The following is a 7858-nucleotide window of genomic DNA, read 5'->3' on the forward strand; positions in this document are numbered from 1 at the left end:
CTGGACTCGGTAGACAGTATCAGTTTGATACCGTAGCCAGCGTCTCTGCCGGTGTCTGATGTTCATGTTCTTGGTCTGTCATATCATGTCAGTGTGTATACTGGATATCGTTCCATTGGTTTATCCTTGCATCATTACGCTTGTTTTAGCGTTGAATGTATTTAGTGGTGTTGGTGTTGTGGTACAACGCAGGTATTGGTAGATGGTCAGTGGGGCCACATGACTTGTTAGATAGCAAGGAAGCATAGTGATTATGAGGTGGTTGCGGTCTGATTTGGCCTGTTAATTGTAATTGTAATGCGTGGTGTGTGGTGGTGTAGTTAGTTAGCTGGAGAAGATTAGGACGTCCCATAGGAAGCTCATTCACAGTGAACCAGCCTCTATCTCTGTCAGGATAGTAGGCCCGGCCTATGGGTCATACGTCGCTACATGAAATATTCACCGATAGCCTCATGAAATGCAGATGTAAAAATAGATCCAAGATATTTTTATTTTGTAGTTTTATTCCAGGTGTTTCACTGATCCAATGGTATCTCAAGAGTTCAGCTGTCTTGTGTGTTCACCACAAACATGATGGATTCATCATGATACATTTACATTTTAAGTAGGACTTTGTCCATTTAAACTAAATACTTGTTGAATTACTTTTTGCTGTTGAAGGAGAGTATTGTATATGAAATTACAAGGGGATGCAGAAAGGTGTGAGGGATAGTTTGGGAGGTGAAGTTGGGGACTAAACCCCAGTCTCCGGAGGGAACAATATTTATGCATAGCTCCCAAGAAGTTAGAACAAATTAAGCCCCAAACTCCCAATAATGCATCATGCAAATCAACACTAGTTTCTATTCCTAGTCAACCTGACAGTGACATCACTGGATGAGTAAAACAGAGATGAGGGACTTGGATGAGATGGAGCTTTCAAGACAACTGGGAACTCTGGGAAAAATCACGATGTCATTGATCTTCATGTCGGAAAGTCTGAGTTCTAGAAAGATGCCTGAGTTTCCCGACTTGGAATTCCAAGTTGGATGCTTGTTTTTTTCCCCAGAGTTCCCTGTTGTCTTGAACGCACCTCTGTGCGTTTTCAAAGTCACATTCAGTGAAGAGTGCAATATTTTCAAGGGATAATTAAATGAATGAAATTATACACACTGATTTCTTCTACTTTAGAGCTTTTATATTTTACAATCAAAAGGCTACTTAGTGTACATCAAGAGCCTACTCTAAATACCAAGCGTTTACGCCAAGGGAATTTGAGAGTGTGGACACGTATTCACTATCCAATATGGTTCATTGGACAAGACAGATCACACTTCATAACGAGACACAAATGTGTCTTTTCAACCCGCAAGGGCCAACCAAAATAACCATAGTGTGCAACCGACTAACACGGGACTTCATCCAAATGACATCTTGACCTTCTCTCTGTGACAGTGGTTCAAATCACTGTTAGTTGTTTTGGCATTAGGGTGGAAGTAAGCCGGCAGACAATAATTCATACCCTGTGGTGCATTCTAATGGCTCTCTCAGGCCACACAGATGCAGTCGATAGTTACTGGGTTTTCTAGTTCAGTTGTCCTCGTTGCTCTGTTGCATGCCCTGCAAGGTTATTGTTGCTTTAAAAGAGACCATCCTGTATAGAGCTTGTTTACAGCCTGGCCCTTTAAACCTGATTACATGACTATGTTGTAGAAGTTGTTGAGTTAAGAGTAGAAGAAGAAACTGAACAGGTGTTATTCTATTCCCTAGTAGATCATTGAAAGATCCCACAGAAAATATGGACTAAAATATGTCTACTTAACTGTTACAGTGGGGGACAAGCATTGGACATTAGCACTATGTAAATAAACAATTGGGGGAAAATATCAAGTAAAAAGATGTTGGGAAAAGGCATGATCACTGATCTTTTTTGCAGAAACCCACATACATGGACACCACAGGAGGACGGCTCATAATAATGTCTGGAACGGAGCCAATGGAATGGCATCAAACACCTGGAAACCATGGAAACAATGTGTTTGATGTACAGTGCCTTGCGAAAGTATTCGGCCCCTTGAACTTTGCGACCTTTTGCCACATTTCAGGCTTCAAACATAAAGATATAAAACTGTATTTTTCTTGTGAAGAATCAACAACAAGTGGGACACAATCATGAAGTGGAGCGACATTTATTGGATATTTCAAACTTTTTTAACAAATCAAAAACTGAAAAATTGGGCGTGCAAAATTATTCAGCCCCCTTAAGTTAATACTTTGTAGCGCCACCTTTTGCTGCGATTACAGCTGTAAGTCGCTTGGGGTATGTCTCTATCAGTTTTGCACATCGAGACACTGACATTTTTTCCCATTCCTCCTTGCAAAACAGCTCGAGCTCAGTGAGGTTGGATGGAGAGCATTTGTGAACAGCAGTTTTCAGTTCTTTCCACAGATTCTCGATTGGATTCAGGTCTGGACTTTGACTTGGCCATTCTAACACCTGGATATGTTTATTTTTGAACCATTCCATTGTAGATTTGGCTTTATGTTTTGGATCATTGTCTTGTTGGAAGACAAATCTCCGTCCCAGTCTCAGGTCTTTTGCAGACTCCATCAGGTTTTCTTCCAGAATGGTCCTGTATTTGGCTCCATCCATCTTCCCATCAATTTTAACCATCTTCCCTGTCCCTGCTGAAGAAAAGCAGGCCCAAACCATGATGCTGCCACCACCATGTTTGACAGTGGGGATGGTGTGTTCAGGGTGATGAACTGTGTTGCTTTTACGCCAAACATAACGTTTTACATTGTTGCCAAAAAGTTCAATTTTGGTTTCATCTGACCAGAGCACCTAATTCCACATGTTTGGTGTGTCTCCCAGGTGGCTTGTGGCAAACTTTAAACAACACTTTTTATGGATATATTTAAGAAATGGCTTTCTTCTTGCCACTCTTCCATAAAGGCCAGATTTGTGCAATATACGACTGATTGTTGTCCTATGGACAGAGTCTCCCACCTCAGCTGTAGATCTCTGCAGTTCATCCAGAGTGATCATGGGCATCTTGGCTGCATCTCTGATCAGTCTTCTCCTTGTATGAGCTGAAAGTTTAGAGGGACGGCCAGGTCTTGGTAGATTTGCAGTAGTCTGATACTCCTTCCATTTCAATATTATCGCTTGCACAGTGCTCCTTGGGATGTTTAAAGCTTTAGAAATCTTTTTGTATCCAAATCCGGCTTTAAACTTCTTCACAGCAGTACCTCGGACCTGCCTGGTGTGTTCCTTGTTCTTCATGATGCTCTCTGCGCTTTTAACGGACCTCTGAGACTATCACAGTACAGGTGCATTTATACGGAGACTTGATTACACACAGGTGGATTGTATTTATCATCATTAGTCATTTAGGTCAACATTGGATCATTCAGAGATCCTCACTGAACTTCTGGAGAGAGTTTGCTGCACTGAAAGTAAATGGGCTGAATAATTTTGCACGCCCAATTTTTCAGTTTTTGATTTGTTAAAAAAGTTTGAAATATCCAATAAATGTTGTTCCACTTCATGATTGTGTCCCACTTGTTGATTCTTCACAAGAAAATACAGTTTTATATCTTTATGTTTGAAGCCTGAAATGTGGCAAAAGGTCGCAAAGTTCAAGGGGGCCGAATACTTTCGCAAGGCACTGTATTTGATACCATTCCACCGATTCCGCCCCAGTCATTGCCATGAGCCCGTCCTCCCCAATTCAGGTGCCACCAACCTCCTGTGATGGACACACATAGTGGTTCCTTTGTGCTCCAATGACTTGTTTGATTAACATGAACCTGATCTGTAATGTGACTTTCAATTGGCTGGTCTAGCCTAATTAATACCAGCACTAAGCAGAGCTGAGAGGATCTGTTATCTTGTCAGCTGACACAGAACTGGAATAGAAAATGTCTGTCATGTCTACAATCCCAGAGCCCAACATTTACTTAAATATTCTAAAATGTACAGTAGAATGTATTTACTTCCGTGTGAATGGTCAAGTTGTGGTGCACATTTGAGTGTTGAATGCATCATTTAGACAATAGGTTGAACGCCGCTGATTTTTCCTTCTGGTTCCACCAATTAGTCTTAACACAGACTTTTCTTTTTGCTTGTCCTTTCCACAGCCCACTTCACGGATGAGGTACGAGACACCCATAAGAGAGGAGGACTGAGCAGGCCCTCGCCAGCACGGCTCTCCTCTGAGAAGCCCAGGTGCAACAGCAGCAGGGGCAGCTTTTCCCCATCCAACTCCCTAGGACCCAAAAGTCCTAAACTCCACATTTCCTGTCTTAGTGGGTCCCGGCGAGTGTTCAAAACTGTTTCTCCAACGCTTCTACCAAAAACTCAGACTGTTTTCCAGAGCAGAAGCAGCGGTTGGGCCCAGCAGCTCCTTCTCCCAGGGGGAAGCCATGGGGAGCGTGCGAAGCCACCGCTACAGCATTGTCTCCTCCGAGGAAGACGGCATGAAGCTAGCCGCCATCGCCGCCGTGCCCAACGGCTACGCCAATGGCACGGTGGCCAAGGTTCACGCTGCGCAGCAGCAGGCTGTGAGCCGCTTCGTCCAGAAAGACGGCCACTGCAACGTGCAGTTCATCAACATGAGCGGGAAGGGCCAGCGTTACCTTGCCGACCTGTTCACCACCTGTGTGGACATCCGCTGGCGCTGGATGTTGATCATCTTCTGCCTGTCCTTCCTCCTCTCCTGGCTCTTCTTCGGCTTCGTCTTCTGGCTTGTAGCGCTCTCCTACGGCGACCTGGAGAACGAGACGCAGATGTGCGTGTCTAACGTCAACAGCTTCACCGCCGCCTTCCTCTTCTCCGTGGAGACACAGACCACCATTGGCTACGGCTACCGCTACGTCACCGAGGAGTGTCCCGTGGCCGTCTTCATGGTGGTCTTCCAGAGCATCTTCGGCTGCATCATCGACGCCTTCATCATTGGCGCCGTCATGGCTAAGATGGCCAAGCCCAAGAAGAGGAACGAGACGCTGATCTTCAGCCACTACGCTACGGTGGCCATGCGGGACAGCAAGCTGTGCCTGATGTGGCGCGTGGGGAACCTGCGCAAGAGCCACCTGGTGGAGGCCCACGTGCGCGCCCACCTCCTCAGGTCGCGAACCACGGCCGAAGGCGAGTATATCCCCTGGACCAGATGGACATCGACGTGGGCTTCGACAGCGGCGTCGACCGCGTCTTCCTGGTGTCGCCCATCACCATTGTCCATGAGATCGACGAGGACAGCCCCTTGTATGAGATGAGCAAACAGGAGCTGGAAACGTCCCAGTTTGAGATGGTGGTGATCCTGGAAGGTATGGTGGAAGCCACGGCCATGACCACCCAGTGCCGCAGCTCCTACGTGGCCAGCGAGGTTCTCTGGGGCCACCGATTCGAGCCAGTCCTGTTCGAGGAGAATAACTACTACAAGGTGGACTACTCGCGCTTCGAGAAAACCTACGAGGTGAGCAGCACGCCCCAGTGTAGTGCCAGGGACCTGGCCGAGAAGAAGTCTCTGGTCTCTTGCTCCAACTCCTTCTGTTACGAGAACGAGGTGGCCCTTGAAAAAGTGGAGATGGAGGAGACGTTTGATGAGGAGAAAGAGGAGGATGGGGAGGAAAAGGAGGTAAAAATGGAGGATCAGGGTGCTATTGAGAACGCAACACTGGAGGAGACAAACACAGACACAGTCTCTGTACATTCTGAACACAATCAGGAGACCAGGAGTCTGACGATGCCTTCCGAAGCAAGGCCTCTAAGACGAGAATCAGAAATATGACTGCAGAGATGTTAGGGGGGAAATACTACATGAAATACTATTATGATAGGTTTGACCTTTGCTCCTAACGGCTGTCTGTACTACTGCAGGATGGCTTGACTGTGAGGTGAGTGTCATTTTCTGAGGAAGACACTCAGGCACAAGCGAATGCAGAATTAACAGACCAGAGAAAATGATGCAATATTATTTATTCTCTTTACACAAGTCCCTCATCTGGTGGGAAGCGATGGTAGATTGACTGAGAGGAGTTGATGGCTCTTCTGGCCCGTGGCACTATAGGAATGAGACGGGTTAGGTAGCATTTTATACAGTGTGTGTGTGTGTGTGTGTGTGTGTGTGTGTGTGTGTGTGTGTGTGTGTGTGTGTGTGTGTGTGTGTGTGTGCGTGCGTGCGTGCGTGCGTGCGTGCGTGCGTGCGTGCGTGCGTGCGTGCGTGCGTGAGTCTTTGAAAGTTGCAAGAGAACATTGGAAAGTTGTCACATTGAGACTCCACACGAAAAAATGATATATACTGTACCTATACTTTAGAAGTATTACTATATTTAGATACTACAGTATTTACTGTAGTGTTTTTGTGGATCTGTCTGTAGTATACTGTAGTATTTTCTGTAGTATTTTTGCAGACATTACTGTAGTATACTGTAGTATTTACTATTGTGTTTTTGCAGACATTACTGTAGTTTTTACTGTAGTGTTTCGCAGACATTACTGTAGTATACTGTAGTTTTTACTGTAGTGTTTTGCAGACATTACTGTAGTATACTGTAGTATTTACTATACTGTTGTTGCGGACATTACTGTAGTATACTGTAGTTTTTACTGTAGTGTTTTGCAGACATTACTGTAGTGTACAGTATAGTATTTACTATAGTATTTTGGTTTTATTCTCTTTTTGTTATCTGTCTGTGGCACAAATTGGGGTGTGGGGAAGGGAATGTGCAGGACATATGCAAATGCAATATTAGCATACCAATACAATGTGTACTGTAGTATTCTACAGTATTCAAAAAGGTATATAGTAAGCACTAAATCAGGGTTCCCCAATTAGTGGCCCTCAGGCTGAATTTATTTGGCCCCCCAAGTTTTCATTATTTATCATTTTCATTGTTGGACATAAAAGACTGTAAAACACCAGGAAAGTCTGTTGCCAACTATTCCCACGCGTAATAGATATGTGATCTTATACAAATAGAAGCAAAGTTTGAAATTGTTCTGTTTTAGTCAAATATTATATATTTTTGGTGCTTCTTGCGACCAATTTGCAAATGATTTGTAATTATGTTCCTGGCCCCCGACTACCTGCTCAAGAAAAAAATCAGCCGCAGCTGAATCTAGTTTATGATCCTTGCACTACATGATCGAGGATACTACAGTGTATAGTATAGTACTCTACATTATACTACAACATTCCGTAGTAAGCACTATACGATCAAGGGATACTACAGTGTGGAGTGCAGTATTCTACAGTATACTACAGTTTTCTACAGTTTAATCGCAACAACCAAAGAGATGTTTCTATTTGCATATTTTGTAAATATGAGCTGCCCCGATATTTTGAATTAGCTTAGTGAATTAGCTTAGTGTTGTTTACTTGGACTAATTAAGGGTGGCTGGAGAGGGATAGTGTTCGTAGCAGGGAAGGAGTGTTGTATTCCCAATCAACCAGCCTCTCCTATTGTGTTCTCAACTTTCCAAATAGCTGTGGAAATATAGGAAATGTATCCAGAACAAAGGGAAGAGATCATTTTCTGTGTAAAAGATTGTGTCCGTTAGATGTCAAGAGATGTAGCTACAGCATGTAGTTATTTGTTTCATTTTACTGCTGCACAGTTTGACAATCTAAAATTATACACAGCTTAATCTCTGTACAAAAGTATATTTAATTTCTCACCCTTTGAAAATAATCTTTGAAGATTACATGTAATACCACTAATTTGGCCACAGTTTTCCAACAGGTCGTCTTCCTCCATGAAAACAACCCCCATCTATGGTGTGTGTGTGTGTGTGTGTGTGTGTGTGTGTGTGTGTGTGTGTGTGTGTGTGTGTGTGTGTGTGTGTGTGTGTGTGTGTGCGTGTGCGTGTGCGTGT

General features: G+C 44.1%; 1 pseudogene; it reads left to right on the top strand.

Annotated features, from left to right (window-relative positions):
- The first annotated feature begins 4215 nt into the window (after positions 1-4215).
- Positions 4216-6432, top strand: LOC124027351 (annotated as a pseudogene).
- The last annotated feature ends 1426 nt before the right edge of the window (positions 6433-7858 follow it).

The sequence above is a fragment of the Oncorhynchus gorbuscha genome, unplaced genomic scaffold (genome assembly GCF_021184085.1).
Source record: "Oncorhynchus gorbuscha isolate QuinsamMale2020 ecotype Even-year unplaced genomic scaffold, OgorEven_v1.0 Un_scaffold_3130, whole genome shotgun sequence".
Taxonomy (NCBI): domain Eukaryota; kingdom Metazoa; phylum Chordata; class Actinopteri; order Salmoniformes; family Salmonidae; genus Oncorhynchus; species Oncorhynchus gorbuscha.